Genomic DNA, 18,948 nt, shown 5'->3' with positions numbered 1-18,948 from the left:
AGCTGGTATGTGGCCACCAGAAGAGGTTCATATACTTGTGTGCACATTTTCCAGGTTCATCCTTAGGTAATCGCAAGTCCCTGGAATTTCTGAGGGTCACCACAGACTGCAGGAATGGTTCACTGTGAACACAGGATACCTACTGAGGTCTTGGCTGATGACACCAATAGGAGGCCTGAGACTGAAGCAGAGGCCCGGTACAACGAGGCTCACAGTGCAACCGGTCTGCAATTGAGCGGAGCACTGGGCTGCTTAAGATACACTTCTGCTGCCTTGGAACGTCCAGTGGGGCCCTTCAGTACGGTCCCCACAGGGTCTGCCACATCATGGTGGCCTGCTGTGCCCTACATAACCTGGCTCAGCAGTGGGGCGACAACTATACTGATGAAGACCTGAAGGAGTGGAATATCTCCTTGGATGAGGAGAAAGTCCAGGAGAGAGTGGTGGGAGAGGCCGAACAGGAGCGGGAGGGGGTGAAGGATTGCATGGACGGGCGGACAGAGATGCCGTCATCGTTTCCCACTTCACATGATACGGCCATCATATTGCCCGACAGTTGGACAAGCATCCCCAGCACCCCTTAGACTCTCATGACCCCTCTGCCATCATAGGACGAGGTTTGTATGAAACATCAGTCACCAGGGTGCTGGGTCTGTGCAGTTCTTTACTTGCTGATCAGTCAATGCAGGAGGGTAATGCTGACTTACAATGAGAAAAGCTCTGTGATGCTCCTCAGTTATTGTTTATATCTGACTCCTGTCTCGCTGTTGTCAGCACACTGACTCCCTGGCACATGTGTGAGTGAGGTTCGGCTCCAGATCCCTTTGTCCCTCAGCACCAGAGAGGCATTTGGGTGATAGTTTAGGGCTAACTTATTAGTGCCTGGTTCCTGCATGATTTATTTAACCTTTGCTTTGAGTGGATGGGCCTAACTGTTTGCTTGACATTGAGGGTCTGTGAGAAGAACTGTTTCCAGATGGGGAGAAGGGCTTTCCTTCTGGGAGGAGGGTTAATGAAAGTGAGGCATTAAGGCTGTGAAGAACAAGAGTTTTGAATCTGGAGACAAGTGCATTTATAGCATTTGATGAAGACCCCCCACTATCTAATTCCACCTTTGCACACTTTGTGCCCCACAAGTCCTTAGCCTTGCGAACTCTCCCACTACATTTCGGTGTATTCCCAGGATGCACATTATAAGTGGAGGCGGCCTGCTGCGTTCCACGCCCTGTTGCCTGAAATGCCCTTGACAGGCGTCCTCTGGCGAGCCGGGACCTGGAGGCCCCGACCTATTCTCAGGTGGCACTGGTGTTGCGGTATCATTTTGTTCTACCTGTCGCCCCGGTATCAGAAAGGGTGGATTCAAATGTACTGGTCACAGGCTGATCTGGGTGGAAGGCCTCAGGATGTGTTCCTCCTCCTCTGGCTGCTCGTGGGACCCTGGCTTCCTCCATGGGATGGAGGGGCAGCTGGAATGAGTTTCAGAAGCCTCAACGTAACTGGGCCTGGTGCTGCCAGTCCTGGAGGCCACCACTGTCTGTACCATGCTGTTGAACCTCTCAGTCTTGGTCCTCAGGGACTGAGCCATGCTTCAGAGTTTTCCAATTAAGGATCTGATCTCTTTCCCCAGGCTTTCCACTGTGGACGCCACCCTTGCAGTGTTGGTCTGGGTGCCACGCATCGCCGGCAGCGTCTCCTGCAACAGAAGGCTTTGGGAGTCCATTCGGCCTTGCAGTCACAGGAATGTCGCTGACAACCCGTCCTGGCATTTCCCGCTCTGCTTTTGCATCTCCAGCAGCTGAGAGATGAACCTGCCCAGAGGCACAGCACCTTGCTGGGGCACAGCTGTGAATCCAACAGAAATCCAACTGTCCAATCCCTGGAATGTTCCTGCCTCCACCTGATGTGCATGAGAAGCAGTGTGGTGCTCACCAGATAGTGACCCAGCAGCCTGTCTGCTTAGTTCACTCACCGAGGTGCTTGTCTCTGCGATGGTGGTTGGTGCGGGTGATAGCAGTGACATTTCATCCATTTCTTGACGTTCCAGGATATGACGGAAGGGTGGAGTGCAGAGAGGTGATAGGGAGCACTTACCCTTGCTGATCGTAGTAGGTCATTCATCTTTTTCCTATATTGCACACCCGTCCTCTTGGTCAGCCTGCAGGCTCTGACCAGTGCTGCTGCTGTCTTTCAGGGGGGGTTTGTCACCTTGCCGGAAGTCCTCCTGCCAGACCAAAGGTAGATGCCTCATGGTATCCAGCAAACCGCTGAGGGCCCCCTTCCTAAATTTAGGAGCTGAATTCCTTGCTACCATTCTCCTGGCTTGAATGAGATCAAGTGCTTTGGAGTTGTTCAAATTGAAGTGCTCAGACAAGCCCCAAGGGCGACAAATCAGATGCTTTGCGCCTCAGACGCAGCGTTCTTCATGTGGAGAAAAAATATTTTCAAAGTGTGTGAATTGTGATCCTGATCACACCACCGGAGCCGGTGGGAATCACACCGATGTTCTCGGCGGAAATGACACTTCTTGGGAAAATTCCACTCGCTGTGCTTTCCATGACTGGGCACCATTCAGATCTCCATTCTGTTTCATCTGCCAGTCTTTTGCCTACTTTATCTCCTTCTGTTCATGACGAGTCTTCCACAGAGAATATTTTTACCTGAGTCCAGGTGAGAGTCCATAAATGATCAAACTGCGAATGAGCTGGCACCTTGCCCAGGTGAAAGTCAATTGGCGCCCATACCCAGCTGAAAGTTTTCTTGCCTTCAGAGATGGAGTTCAGCACAGAAGCTGCGGCAGAGTCTCACACTTCTGAAGCTGCAGAATACTGGACAGCGTTCTTCTCCCAGAGTTGATTGTCTGCAGGAAATTCCTCTCAGTAAAGAAGACGAGGTTGTCTTGTCTTCCTATCCTCAGCAATTCTTAACATTGGCCACAGTGGAGCAACCTCGTACAGAGAGAGGTGTGGCTCTCTTACCATTGGTGACAGAAAGTACACGGTGTCATAATATCCACTCATGTACATAATGAGATGCAGACAGGCAGTGATTGACACACAGGATAACCAATGAACACACACAACACATACAACCAATCACCAGACAGGACACCACCACTATAAAGCACACAGGGCATTAAGACTCCCTCTCTCTACAGGACACAGCTACTGAGATAGTTAGAGTGCACAAGCCAGTGAGCACTATCGCCATGAGGTAGAGAGTTAGTCTGGTCAAGCCAGTAGGAGGTTATCAGTTAATGTCAACTCACAGCAGACTATGTACAGCAATCAGGAAGTTCAATAAAACCGTGTTGGACCATCTCCTGTGTCAGAAGCCTGTTTCTCGTTTCACGGCATCCAGTTGCAGTCAACGTTGAACCAACTTACTTAACACATCATGGTACCAGAGTGCTATTAAGCCTAACGAACCTACCGCGAGTGCATCTGCAATGACCAGCAAGCAGCCATCCAGCGGCATGGAAAGGATCCAGCCTCCTTTGCAACTACGGATCTCCGGCAACCTCAGCGCCAACTGGAAAGTCTTCAAACAAAAGTTCCTCCTGTACATCGAGGCCTCCGACCTTGAGGCAGCATCGGATGCCAGAAAGATCGCGCTGTTCCTATCGACTGCGGGGGATCACACCATCCACATCTATAACTCGCTTACGTTTGCCGATGGCGAAGACAAGACAAAGTTCAAGACAGTACTGCTGAAATCGACAGCCACTGCGACATTGAGGTGAATGAGAGCTTTGAACGGTACATCTTCCAACAGAGCTTTCAGGGAAAGGATGAACCTTTTCAGTCCATTTTGACTCATCTCCGCATCCTAGCGCAGTCATGTAATTATGACTCGACGACTGATTCCATGATCCGGGATCAGATCGTTTTCGGGGTCCAGTCCGACTCCCTGCGGGAGAAGCTCCTCAAAATCAAACAGTTGACCCTCTCTGTCGCCATCGAAACGTGCATTGTCCATGAGCATGCCAGAAATCGCTATTCCCGCATCAGGGGGGCAGAACCTGCAAAACTGGCCTCCCACGAGGCAGAAAGGGTGCAGGCCATAGCGAAAATGCAAGGCCTGAGCATCGAGGAGAGTGGCCGTTTCGCGCGCTTTTCTCGGGTCCCCACGCATGCGCACCACGACCGGGTGGACGATGAGGCTGAAGACCCTGAGGCGTATGCGCGAACGTCGGCCGACTGCACTGCGCATGCGCGATGGCACATAGAACGTGCTGACGTCAGCGTCATGACGTGTCCGAATTGTGGCTACGCCCATTTAAAGCGGCAATGTCCAGCCAAAGGCAGGCGATGTCTACAGTGTGGAAAGCCTGGCCACTACGCGGCCTTCTGCAGGTCCGCTCCACCGACCAACAGCCATCGATCCCAGCTGCAGCACAAACGTGTCCGCTGCGTACGACAAGGCATGCAGGATTCTGATCCAGACAGCCCAATGGACCCCGATGCTGACTGCCTCGAGTGGTCCAGTGGTTTCCCGCACATCAAGCGGAGTGGCTTGAGCTGAAGGCGAAGCTCACCACAGCCCCAGTACTGGCGTTCTTTGACCCAACCAAGGATACCAAGATATCCACAGACGCAAGCCAGAACGGCATTGGGGCGGTGCTCCTCCAGTGAGACGATTCCACGTCCTGGGCTCCAGTGGCATATGCCTCCTGGGCCATGACTCTGGCCGAACAACGGTATGCCCAGATCGAAAAGGAGTGGCTGGGTCTCCTGACAGGAATAGTCAAGTTTTATGACTACATATACGGTCTGCCGAAGTTCACGATGGAAACAGACCACAGGCCTTTAGTCCACATAATCCAGAAGGATTTAAATGACATGACACCTCGGCTGCAGCGAATTCTTCTTCGTCTCCGCCGATATGACTTTGAACTCGTCTATACACCGGGCAAGAAGCTGATCGTCGTGGATGCCCAATCCCGATCATTCACCATGCCGTGTGAATCGGGCGACTTCATTCGCCACATCGAGGCAGTTGTGTGCCAGCAACCTCCCAACCACTGATGAACGAGTTGTCCAGATACGCGAAGAAACTGCCAAAGATCCTCTACTGCAGCGCGTGATGCAACACCTCGCCCATGGCTGGCAAAAGGGGCAGTGCCCCCAGTTCTTCAACGTTAAGGACGAGTTAATGGTTGTCGAGGGGATCCTTCTTACACTAGATAGAATCGTCATTCCCCAAAGCATGCAAGCCATGGTGCTCAGACAGATCCATGAGGGTCACCTCGGGGTCAAAAAATGTTGATGCAGAGCTTGGCAGGCAGTCAACTGGCCTGGCATCAGCCAGGACATTGCCAACACGATCCTCAACTGCACAACATGCCAGAAGTTTCAACCAGCTCAGCCCAAGGAAACACTGCAAAAGCACAAGATCATGACTTCTCCGTGGTCCAAGGTGGGGATAGACCTCTTTCATGCAAATGGGCGTGATTACATGCTCTTGGTCGACTACTTCTCCAGCTACCCGGAAGTGGTGAAACTGTCAGACCTCACGTCCAAGTCAGTGATTAAAGCCTGCAAAGAGACGTTTGCCAGGCACGGCATACCACTCACAGTAATGAGTGACAACGGCCCATGTTTCTACAGCCAAGAGTGGTCCGACTTTGCACGATCCTACCACTTCAGTCACATCACATCCAGTCCCCATTGTCCGCAATCAAACGGGAAGGCCGAATAAGGGGTCCATATTGTCAAGCGGTTGCTGTGCAAGGCTGCAGACTCAGCCTCGGACTTCAACCTGGTGCGGTTGGCATACAGGGCAACCCCTCTGTCGACTGGTTTGTCTCCGGCGCAGCTGCTCATGCACCGCAACCTGAGGACGACTGTTCCAGCCATCCATGTTCCAGACTTTGACCACCTCACGGTGTACGTTACGGGAGGCTACCGTTAGCAAGTTCGCGAGTTGCCTGGTCGCCGCGAGGTCGAGCATACCCCCTTCTAATAGGCGCTGGCGGATGTACGCCGACCCCATGCCCGTAACAAAAGCGTCCCTGATTAAGAGTTCTGTATGTTCAGCGGCCGAAACTGCCTGGGAATCGCAGTTCCTCGCCAGGATGTGCAGGGCACGCCAGAAATCGTCTAATGTCTCACCGGGGAGTTGCTGCCTCGTGGACAGGAGGTGCCTGGCGTAGAGTTTGTTGATCGGCCGGATATAATATCCTTTCAGAAGTTCCATAGCTTCAGAGTAAGTGGGCTCATCCCGGCTAAGGGGAAAAATCTCGGAGCTCACCCGTGAGTACAGGATCTGGAGCTTCTGTGCGTCCGAGGGTTGATCAGTCGCTGATCCGAGGTAGCTTTCGAAACAAGCTAGCCAGTGGTCGAAGGCCGTCGTGGCGTTGGCTGCTTGTGGGTGCAGCTGTAGGCAATCTGGCTTGATGAGTAGGTCCATCGCTGTAATATCTCTGCTTAATAAATTGATGCACTATCAATTACTACGAGACGAGATAGAGAATAATCGAGGCTTTATTAAGCAGAGATGTGTGGCCTCCTGCAGCTGATACCAGAATGGGAGCAGCACGGTGTGCACACACATTTATACTCCGCCTACTGGATGGAGCCAGCAGGCAGGGATCTACCCCCGTACCTGTAGTACAGGAGCCTTGCCGTATTGTCTCTAATAACAACTATTATACAATCAGTGATTGTATTATACCACAATCACTTTGCCTGCTAGCCTGCCCCAGAGCAGATGAGGAAAGGTGTAAAATTGTGGCCCAACGCTCCTACTGTACTCACCTCTATTTACTAAGTTACGTCACTTGACGATGTCCCTTTAATTGTTTATTTGGCACTTCTCTCAAGTTTAATGGAATCTAGCAGCCCAGTTGTTCTTCAGATTTTATCCCGTATCAGAGCTCTCAGATACTGATCAAACTTATGAGCAAAAGGTTCTGTGTGTTCCCCAAATGTTTCCTGTGCTTTTGTTTCCAGTATGCAGTCATGAATCTCAATCTTCCTCAAAAGAGCACTTTTGTTATCCTTTGACCTGTTCCGATCTCTTCCCCTTACCTCCCATTTTGATAAGTGTTTCTTTTTCCATTAAATGTCCCAGTTATTTTATTAATTTATTGCTGCACTCTTTGAGACAGCTGCTTGGCACATATGTCACTGCTGAGATGGGTCTTGTTCGAGCCCAATGCGCGCACATTCCTATTTCCAGCATCAGTAACTGCATTATAAAAAGGAGTTGGAACCTGGAGCCAATGTTTCACTTCCTTGATATGCCTCATAGGCCATCACACTCCCACCCAAGACTGGCTGATTCAGCAGAGATCTGGGTACATATCTGGCCACTATACCTCCAATTTATCTTGGTAGCACCTGTGATGCGATAAAGAGTTCGACCTGACGAGGCCAAATCCTTGGTGCTGGGTGTCAGCAAAGATGGTTCAGCTGGTGCATCAAGCGTAGCCATGAGCAGATCACCATAAAACAAGTGGGATCTTGTTGAGGTGCCAGAGGTCTCGCCTGCTGGCTGGATTGACAGCAAGAGACCCATGCTGCCTCTTTTCAGGAAGCCTTGCCAAGCCACACACCAATCAGGTGGTGGCTGGTTCAGCGGCAGGCCTTCCCCTGGAATCAAGGCGCCATGGGTGGATTTGGCCAATCAGAGGTCAGCAGCACTCGTGCTCAGCAGCAGAACTGGGGAGACCGTGGCTGTTGCCTGAGGGAAAGGCATTAGAGTCACAGGTTTGCCGAAGGACCTAGGACATAGGTAAGATATGTGGGGGGAGGGGGGTCCCTTCCTGGGGGTTGTGAGGAGAAGGGTGCAGGGAGGTCGGCAGCTCAGTCAAGGGTGTAGCTCTTAGCGGGCACCCCTCTTCCCAAGGTCAGGTCCCTCAATAAAGCACTGAGGTCCTTTGACCAATGGACTCAGCTCCAGTTGGCAGCAGGGCAGGAAGATCGACCACGGGCCTTCCTGCCCAGAACCTAATTTGAGTGGAGGTTAGTGATGCACTATCAATTACGACAAGACGAGAGTAGAGAGTAATCGAGGCTTTATTAAGCAGAGATGTGTGGCCTCCTGCAGCTGCAACCAGAAATGGGAGCAGCTCGGTGTGCACACACATTTATACTCCGCCTACTGGGCGGAGCCAGCAGGCAGGGATCTACCCCCGTACCAGTAGTACAGGAGCCTTACCGTATTACCTCTGATACAACTATTATACAGACTACATTCACCCCCTGTTAAAAAAGAGTCCAGTGGGGGTGGTGGAAAAAAAGTTACAGTTTTGTGAGAAGTTAAAGTTTACAGTCTGGTGAAAATTTACAAATTCAGCCAGTCGGGTGCCTTGATCCTCTGCTGCGAGCGCCTCGGTCCCGGTGGTGATGCAGGCACCGACTTGGTCGCCTGTGACTCCGGGAGAGTGTTGTCCTCATCTTCATCCCTGGGTGGAACCAGTGGGAGGACGGATCGCCTTGGGGCGGGGGCTGTAGTGAGGTGTGCTGGGGGGAGAGTGAGTGGCGCCGCGGCAATCGGAGGGGGGGGGGGGGGGTCGGGTGGTGAATGTGGTAGTCACCACTGTTTGTATCATAGTTATATTAGAGGTAATACGGTAAGGCTTCTGTAGTGCATCAATTTATTAAGTAGATTGCACTCCGCGCTGGGCAGCGCTGCCGGGGGTGCTTTGCCTGCCCACAGAAATAGCATTTGAGCGCCCCGGGGTTGGCTGGCTGCTACGCGGCACAGGCTTGGGGTTGGCTGGGGGCGGCCGCTGGTGGGGCATGCGATGTCCATGAGGGCGCCGTGCGGTCGGGGCCGTACGACTGTATGTTACGGGAGGCTACCGTTAGCGAGTTTGCGAGTTGCCTGGTCGTCGCGAGGTCGAGCGTGCCCTCTTCTAATAGGCGCTGGCAGATGTACGCCGACCCCGTGCCCGTAACAAAAGCATCCCTGATTAAGAGTTCTGTATGTTCAGTGGCCAAAACTGCCTGGCAGTCGCAGTTTCTCGCCAGGATGTGCAGGGCACGCCGGAAATCGTCTAATGACTCACCGGGGAGTTGCTGCCGCGTGGACAGGAGGTGCATGGCGTAGAGTTTGTTGATCAGCCAGAGAGAGTGTCCTTTCAGAAGCTCCATAGCTTCAGGGTAAGTGGGCGCATCCCGGTTAAGGCGAAAAATCTCGGAGCTCACCCGTGAGTACAGGATCTGGGGTTTCTGTGCGTCCGAGTGTTCTTCAGTCACTGATCCAAGGTAGCTTTCGAAACAAGCGAGCCAGTGGTCGAAGGGCGACGTGGCGTTGGCTGCTTGAGGATGCAGCTGTAGGCGATCTGACTTGATGCGTAGTTCCATCGCTGTAATATCTCTGCTTAATAAATTGATGCACTATCAATTACGACGAGAGTAGAGAGTAATCGAGGCTTTATTAAGCAGAGATGTGTGGCCTCCTGCAGCTGCTACCAGAAATGGGAGCAGCTCAGTGTGCACACACATTTATATCCGCCTACTGGGCAGAGCCAGCAGGCAGGGATCTACCCCCATACCTGTGGTACAGGAGCCTTACCGTATTACCTCTAATACAACTATTACAGAAACAGTGGTGACTACCACAGTTAGAAAACAGCAGATTTTCAGTAAGCAATCATCCCACTTAAACTCTTGCCATTCCCGCCTCCAAGCTCACCACCTGTGAGAATACAAGGTAATGCCCCAGATTTAAGCAAGTTCTAGCCATCAGCAGAGCTTGGACTGACTTGCTGCATTGCAATGATGTGCACTGTGCTTACTGAGGGAATGCAATGCCATCTTCACATTCTGCCACAGCTTTCATCTGAAGGAGGCTTGGTGATGTTTGGGAATTAGTGAGTGCTGTGGGTGCTGGGTGGTTTCCCTAGGGAGTGGCAACAAAAAAGGATTGCTATTATGACTTCCACTTTCCCAGCTGGCATGTGTGGTTGGGCTTAAAGTTCACTCACATTACAACTAAAATTAATGCTTTCTTCTGACTCCTCTGGTGACAGACGAATGCTGTCTCCTTTCTTACCCAGCCCTGATGCCAAAATTGGGAGTATCGCATTCTGTAGGCCCTTCTTCTGTAACTCTGGTCTCTTGTACATCCTTGATTTGCATTGCTGCACCATCGGCAGTCATACCTTCAGCTGCCATAGCCCTGAGCTCTGGAATTTCTTCTCTAAACCTGTGTGTCTCCCTGCCCCTCTCTCCACCTTTAAGACACTTTAAGACCCACCTCTTTGACTAAGGGTGGGATTTTCTGCCCCTGTCGAAGTTGACTTCCTGACGGCAGGATCACTAACAGCGGGGGCAGGTCAGTCACGCAAAAGCCCATAGGTGTTGGCGGGACCAGATGATGCCGCTAGCGACCAATGAGTCACCAAATCCACCACGGGAAAACCCGCCGCGGTTTGGGGTGTGGAAGGAGATGGGAAGAGGGTTGACTATCCTAAAATATCCATTGTCCTATGAAGCACCTTGAAACGTTCAACTATGTTAAAGGTGCTACGTAAATGTAAGTTCTTGTTCTTGTGGGAAAAAATAAATGTTAAATACGCAACTCAAGCGTGGAGCAGAAAGTATAAATGACAGATTCTCCACTCCATCAAATAGAAAGATTCCAGTTATCCTCTGATTTATCTGAAGTATATACTCAAGGAGCAAGAAGGGTTGTGTTTGCTGTTCCATAAAAATCATCTGGTGGGAAAAATAAAACAAAGATTTCAGAGTGCTCTCAAGCTGAGTATTTTGAGTGACTGGGTGACTTCCAGCAATACTCAGAGCAAGTGTCACAACCCTTTAACATGACTTCCCAACCAGCAACTCAGTGAAACTAAAGAGGCAAATACTTCAAACGGCAGCGAAAAATAAACCAGGGCAGTATCTCATTTCAAAGCAAAGTTAACCGTTAAATGAAAAAGTTTCTGACTTCCAGAAAATGTAATGGAAATCTATCATTTTCCTATTTAAAGAACAGCAGTGCCGGCAAAAATATGTCGATGCAGTCAACTGATCGTTCAACCGTCTGGTTAAGGATGGTAATGAGTGAAACAACATTTCATGTTTATTTCATTTTTGCAGTTAATTGAGGTAATTGGGACAAAGGAGCATCCGAGTTGTGAGGCCAGGGACAATTCAGAGTTTTACAATAGAGAGGAAAAGGGAAGCACAATTCATGCCAAAATAAATTGAGGAGGGGCTCCACACCATTCATTCCTCCTTTGGAGAGCGGCACCGTGGCACATGTCCTGAAAGACGTGCTGTTAGGTAATTTGGACATTCTGAATTCTCCCTCGGTGTACCTGAATGGGTGCTGGAATGTGGCGATGAGGGGCTTTTCACAGTAACTTCATTGCAGTATTAATGTAAGCCTACTTGTGACAATAAAGATCATTATTATTATTCTATCACTGCAGCTTCACAGCCCCAGGGAGCTGGGACACTGACTGTGTGGAACTTGCACTTTGTCTGCGTGGGTTTCCTCCGGGTGCTCTGGTTTCCTCCCACAGTCCAAAGATGTGCAGGTTCAGTGGATTAGCCGTGATTAAAAAATTGTCCCTTCGTGTCCAGGGATGTGCAGGTTGGATGGGGTGGGCCTAGTGAGGGACAGTGGGCTGAATGGCCTCCATCTCTTCTGTGGGGCCACTATGGTTGTGCCATTGGCTTGTTTTTTGCCTGAGCAATGGTTGGTTTTTGGTGAAACTTTCCAAGTGAATTAAAATCAACAGATGGCGCATTTACAAAGTATTTTGGGGGCAAGGCCTCTGATGAAAGCTCTTACCAGCTGCTTGTTTTCTTACTCCAGAGAGAGAGAGAGAGAGAGAGAATGATGCTCACCATGGAGAGGGAAAAATAGATGACACAAAAGAGAACCTACTTGCTGAATTGTTTCCTTCTCCAGTTTAGATTTAGTATACTTTGATAATAAACACAGCAAAAACACATCTCTTTTTAACTCAATATCAATAATGCCATGGAGAACTGACAGTGTTATGAATTCTTGTGTCTTCCCACATGTACAATGCACTCCAGCCATAACATTTGAGTATCGTTCATGCCAACTGATAAAGTAGCTTCTTCAGTGGCATTTCAAAGTGCTTCATATAAAGTGAATTAGTTCAAAGTGCACTCTTCTCTTTAGCTTGGATTTCACAGTGGTAATGAATGTGAAATTGTCAGCATTTACTGCTGTCATTCCACTGAAACTGACAACAACTTCTGGTGTCCACATATGTGCAGAGTAACGTGGAAATTCAGAGCTTGCTTTCTGTTTTCTATGCTTCTCCAGAGGATGTGCTTTTGAGATGCACCTCCCGCCCCCCGCCCTCTCCCCACCACCAATGACTGCAATCGATCAAAATCACATCCTGCAATTGCCTCAGGGGGCTCCCACTCTTATGCTGATAGTCTCACTGTCACTTCTGAAAACTTGCCCATTGTTCAATGAGATGTACCTGGGCTTTCATTGGCAAACTAGCATCATTATTACTGCGAAGCACTCTCACTGCACCTTAGAAGCTAATTTGAAATGAAATGAAATGAAAATGAAAATCGCTTATTGTCACGAGTAGGCTTCAAATGAAGTCACGGTGAAAAGCCCCTAGTCGCCACATTCCGGCGCCTGTTCGGGGAGGCTGGTACGGGAATTGAACCGTGCTGCTGGCCTGCCTTGGTCTGCTTTCAAAGCCAGCGATTTAGCCCTGTGCTAAACAGCCCCTTTGATATTTATGAAATGTCAATTTCTTCATAACGCCAAAACACTCCACCCATTACTTACCTACATATATCCATACATAAGCATTTAGAATCACTGCCTGAATTGGTGCTTGAGGCTGAAACTCGCAACTCATTTAAAAGGTACCTGGTTTTGCACCTGAGGTGTTGAAACCCACAAGGCTATGGACCAGGTGCTAGAAAGTGGGTTTATAATGAATGGCGAGGTTCTTTTTTCTCTCTCTCTTTCTTGACTGCTGCAGACACGATGGACTGAATGGCCGCTTTCTGTGCTGTAACGTTTCTAAGATTCCATGATCCTATCGCTGCTGCTGCACATCAGGAGGGCCCCTTGACATGGCACCAGATTTAACATGGCATCAGGAGAGTGAGAAACCGCACTACAGGAATGGCTCGATCTTTTCTGATTCAGCCCATCGTATCTGCAACTTTCTTCAAGCTCACGATTGGCTGCAAATTCAGGGCCGCTATACACACACACAAGCACGCACACACAAATGGCAATCTGTTTGTATACAGCAAGATCTTACATGGTACAATGATCAATTAATATTATTTTGTCCTGCTAACTGAGGGAGAATTGTTGGACGTGGCACTGGTGTAACTCAAGCTATTGCAATGAGACACTGACAGCGCGATTCTCTGAAAAGGGAACAAAGCTCCCTAGCGACAGCGTTTAGCTGCGTCTTTCCCGGCATTCGCAGTGACAAAAAACACATAACTCGCGTCGAATAAGGGGCACACACAGCCGAGGCCACACATAGCCCCATTTTTACAGTGGAGAGCTCCACTCACCAGAACTCCCCAGTGTAGCGAGAGATCGAGATGCCATTTTTACATGGTGTCCCAATCTCCACGCCCCCGAAAGAATCCCTGACCTCCCCCTCAGCCCTAGAGCAATATGGGAGGGTCCCCAGACCACCCAACACCCATGCCAGGCAATCCCTGCGCAATCACACATGCACAAAAAATGCTACCTTGGCAGTGCCACCCTGGCAGTGCTCATGCCAGCTGGCAGTGCAACCTGGGCACCTTGGCAGTGCCAGGCTGGCACTCAGGTGGCACTGCCAGGGTACCCAAGCAGCACCAGCAGTGCCAAGGCACTACCCTGCCCAAAAGGCATGCAGCTGGGGGCCTCCGATCCCCTTGTAGACTCCCACAAGTGCGGTTCTGTCTGGCCCCTGTTTGTGGGAACCAGAACCAAATGGCGCTCGCCCAAGGTCTCTGAGGCGAAGGGGTTGAATCCCAAAGTCTCAGGTATCTTGCGAATCTGCACATCAGAGTAAGGCTTATTGCCTCACTCTAATATGCAGATTTACCAAAAGGTGATCCCGTCCATAGTGGGTGAGATTCACATTGCAATGTCTCAGGAGATTGTGCTGAATCTCACGAGGCGTTGTGAACGGGGTAGATCCCGGGAGCTGGGTCTCCCGGCTTTCAACGGCCATGCTGTGCTGCAGCAAGCTGCTTTTCCGCCGCAATGTGACCATACGATCGTGCCCTTGGTGTCCATTTAATCCTGCAATTAATAATAATAATCTTTATTATTGTCACAAGTAGGCTTACATTAATATTGCAATGAAGTCACTGTGAAAATCCCCCAGTCGCCACACTCCGTCTCCTGTTCGGGTACACCGAGGGAGAATTCAGAATGTCCAATTCATCTCACAAGCGCGTCTTTAGGGCCTTGGTTTAAAGTCCCATCTGAAGGATGAGATCTCCAATAGTACAGCCCTCAGCATTGTAATGACTGGTAGGCCTCGATTACATGCTCAGGTACTTGCATAGATCTGGTACCCACGAGTGGCTGACTCCAAAGCTAAACCGACATACAAAACATGTAAAAATAACAGAATCTAAAACTTGACCCAGAGCCAGAAATTGACACAAATTGTCTTACGTTGATTTGGGAAGTTTATGAGTAGCTATAATTGTCCATTTGGACCACTTCACCTCAGGGAGTACTTTCCTGGTGGTCTTGATGAGTCATTATGATTGGCATCTAAACATCACGACTGCACTCCAGATCCCAGCCAACCCGAAAACAGCACTGTTAATCTCAGCATATAAACTGGGGACAGGATTATGTTACATTCAGTGCAGTCATGATGGCAGAATAAGCTTTCACGATGTAAGGTTTTAGCCAACTTACACATTCAGGGTTTGGTTCCTCAGGATCACTGAAATCAATGTCCACATTTGTATTTTAGCTAAGATTTTGAACATTCGGTCAACTTTCCGCCATGTTACTGCCTGTCGATATCCATGCCAATCGATAGGGGACTGGAGAGTGATCGGGAGTTGGAACCATAATTTGTTCCTTTTACCCAATATGCCATTTTCAAGTGCTCCCTACTGCTATCAGTTAACTCAGCATAGAATGGAAATCAGACCGGAGACCTTCATCTGCGAGGCTCAGTGGGACACCAGGGTTTACTCAACAGTAAGTTCTCTGCAAAAATATACCAGGCTGGATTCTCCATTTCTGAGACTGTGTTGATGCCGGCGCAAGATTCGTGGAGTTCCACAACAGCAAAGCTGGCGCCGCACCTGGACTGAATCAGCTATTGTGAATGGGCTAACACCGATGCCACGTGCAACACGATCGATTCCAATGAGAAACAGTGCAGGATTCGCTGGTTTCACGATTGACAATCAGGAGGCTGACAAGCTGCAGCCGCATTTACACACTTCACTCCCCACACACACCATCCCAGTCAACAAGATGGCAGTGAGGAGAGCGGCTCCCTCTTTCACGGACGCCGAGCTCGAGACATGGTGGAGAAGTGGCGCTTGACCCTGTGTCCCGGCCCGGGAAGGAGGCTGCCAGCCGCCACCATTCGTCATGCCTGGGCATAGATGGCAGTGGCGGTGTGCGCCGTCAGCAACACTGTCCGGACTGGCCAGTAGTGCTAGAAGAAACCGCACAACATCCTCAGGGCGGCGAGGGTGAGTAGGCAGCATTGTGCCCCGGCACTAACCCCCGTCCCACACACACGCAACCCTATCCCTCCCCGCCAACCACAACCCGGAGGACAGCTGAAACCCCACCCTGCACCTCATGCCGATACCCAGGTGACCTGGCCTCTGAGGCCACAACCTACTTACCCCCTGGGCTGCATGCGTCGGACTGTCTAACATTGTCAGTTGCGGTTCCCCATTACATGTGTGTCAATACTGCAGCACCCTCATACTCACCACCCCCTGACCCCAACACCCTCACCATCACCCTCTCCTCCACCCTCACTCCCACACCACCCACAGCCCCACCACCCCCACTCCATGGCCCGCGGGTCTAATCATGCATCTTGCCTTGTGCCTTGCAGGACCTGCTGGAGCTTGGGCGGGTCCATCCAGTGCCCCTGCCCCCCGCCAGTGCCACAGCCGAAGCCCCGCTGTGAGCCGGGCACCGACGATGAGAGCAGCTCGGACGCCAACCCTGTGCCCGAACCTCAGGATACTCCGAAGCTCGAGTCTGAGGATGACACGGACTTCCCCTCACAGCTCTCTCCAGCACCCTCCACCATCCCAGAGACACTCACCTCGGTTGGGCACATTAGTGAATAGGCTCCTGGGACACTATCTGGTGTGCACCACACAGCTGCTCCGGTACAGCAGATGGAGGTAGGAACACCCAAGGGGCCGACGGTCAGAGGTCAGGCCGACACCAGGAACTAGCTGCCATCCAGACGGGTTTCCGGATTCTGGAACGGACAGTCCCATCGATTGTGGAGATGCAGTGGCAGAGCCAGACACTACATGAGGGGTTGTCTGCGGGAATCCAGCAGCTGCAGGTGCAGTTGGAGGAGTCCAACCGTTTACAGGAGCAGGAGGTGGTGGCGACCATGCATGCCACCCAGGCCAACACCACACGGGTGGCGACCGCGGTGGAGGCATTGAGGGTGACCGTTTGTACTATGGATCAGCCTGTCCAAGGTCTGGGGCATTCTGTACAAGTGTTGGCCGAGGCCCAGTACAGGATTGCCACCTCACAGGCAGCTATGTGCCAGAGCCACCTCGCAGCGATGCTTCGGAAAGTGGCCAGGTCACAGTAGGCCATGGCTGCATGGCGGCATTGCCGAGGTGCTGGCCGATGTAGCACAGACACAGAAGGAGATGGCGCAGTCACTGGTTGATGTGACACAGATCCAGAAGGTGGTGGCACAGTCAATGGGTGATGTGATGCTGTCCCAGATGGAGATGGTCCACTCCTTGTGCTCCAAAGCAGCAAGCATGCAGACCCTGGTCGAGACGAGAGCGGGCCTCCAAGACTGGCAGCGCAAGGTGGTGGGGGAGCCTCAGGGGTTAGCTCCGCTCATGTCCCTATTTCATGGAGTAGCCCAGAGGCCATCGGGTACCCCGAGGGAGGAGGAGGTGATGGGGCCCATGCCTGTGACTCCCACAGTGGAGGTCCCGGAACACCGCAGCACCTCAGACTTCCCACCACCTTCCCCTGATGCATCTAGTGGGCAGTAGGCAGAACAGGAAGGCACCACGCCACCTGGGACACCCAAGCAGCCGCCGAGCCCATCGAGGCCCCAGAAGACGACCACCAACAGGGACCCAGGTCGCAGGGGGGGGAATCACAGCAGGCCACCTCCACTCCTGCTGTACGGTCTGAGGATCCACCTAGACGTAGCATTAGTGCCTGTAAGGCCAGAAAGTTAGTCACCAGTTAAGTTGGCATGGGTTCAGGGCACAGCTTAGTTATAGAGGCTAGAGCGAAAATCTGCATATATGATATACGTTTTCACATTAAATACCTGTTCACACTGTTACAACCTGCCTCGGTGCTCTGTCAGATGGGTGTGAGTGGTAGGCTGGTCTGGGCTGGCCAAAGTGGGGATGCAGTGGGGGGGGGGGGGGGGAATGGGTAGACATTGTGAGTGGCATTGGCTGCCCACCCTCCCCTCCCCCACCGACCGTCTCCATCACCATCACCCCAGGGATTGGATTGGACCGTGTGATGGAATGTCCAGCTCGCATGCAGAGATCACCCAGGCGGATGGCGGAACTGCTCCAGTGGGAAGGAGTCAGATGTTGTCAAACGACATGGAGCACCAGAGCTCATCGCTGAGCGGGTTGTCATCCTCCAACCCATTGACCAGACACAGTGTTACTGCCAACCCAGGGCCTGCACCCTGTAGTGCGGCAGGTATGTATCACAGAGGGGGTTGCTTGCAGGGGAGAGGGTGGTTGGGGAAGGGCGAGATGGCGTTAGGATGCGGTGTCCGTGCCCCTGGCCAGTTTCTCTCCGCCCACGTAGTCAGTGAACCTGGAGGCGATCAGAGCGTCCCATGCGCATTGGCCCTGGTGCACACTTTGTGCAGCCTCCTGTGCTTGCCTGGGCCCTGTGTCCTGCCCACCCTTTCCCTCCACCGCATTCTCATCGTTAGACAAGGACTGGTGTTTCTCCTCCTCCTTCAGCACATGGCCCCTCTGCTGTGCGATGTGGAGGACGCAGCAGGCCGCCATGATGCGGGCGACCCTCTCAGCATCATACTGGAGGGCCCCTCCAGAGCACTCCAGCCACCTGAACTGCATATTCAGGAGGCTGAAGCACTGCTCGATCACGCTACTGACCGCGGCATGGCCGTTTTTGTAGCATGTCTCGCCGTTGGTCTGCTGCCTCTGCATAGGTGTCATCAGCCATGACCGCAGCGGATACCCCCTGTCACCCAGGAGCCAACCCCCAGCCGGGGGTGCGTCTCGAACATGTCAGGAATCGTCGAGTGTGCCAGGATGAAGGCGGTGAGCACATTGCCTGGGTACCGGGCACAGACGTGCGTGATGCGCAGCTGATGGTCACATAACTGTGCTTCCAGGTCAGGTGTGCGCCCACCCGAGCAACGGGAAATTCTGGCTCTTGAGTTTACCCAAACAAGGAGGGGGGATTTCCAGCTGTTCTCGGCAGTGGGATCTTCCAGTCCAGACGACGGTGAACCGCCACTGTGAGCTCCCCGGCAGGGGGGGGGTGGGTGCATTCAATGGGGAATCCCATTGACAGCAGGTGGACCAGAAGATCCCATAGCTGGCCAATGGTAAACCATGAGAAACACACCGGGGGGGGGGGGGGGGGGGCAGGAGGGGGAGGGGCATGGAAACCCCACCGCCCCGCTCCACCCCATCCAGATGTTTGCTTTTTGCTCGGTTAACGCTGCTTTTATTTGAATTCAGCACAGCTGTAAGCTCTGCTAAGTCATCACAGTAATTAATTCAGCTTTTTCAGTAAATTCCAACATCT

The sequence above is a fragment of the Scyliorhinus torazame genome, chromosome 1, assembly GCF_047496885.1.
Source record: "Scyliorhinus torazame isolate Kashiwa2021f chromosome 1, sScyTor2.1, whole genome shotgun sequence".
NCBI lineage: Eukaryota > Metazoa > Chordata > Chondrichthyes > Carcharhiniformes > Scyliorhinidae > Scyliorhinus > Scyliorhinus torazame.
Note: the sequence above shows the minus strand (reverse complement) of the source record.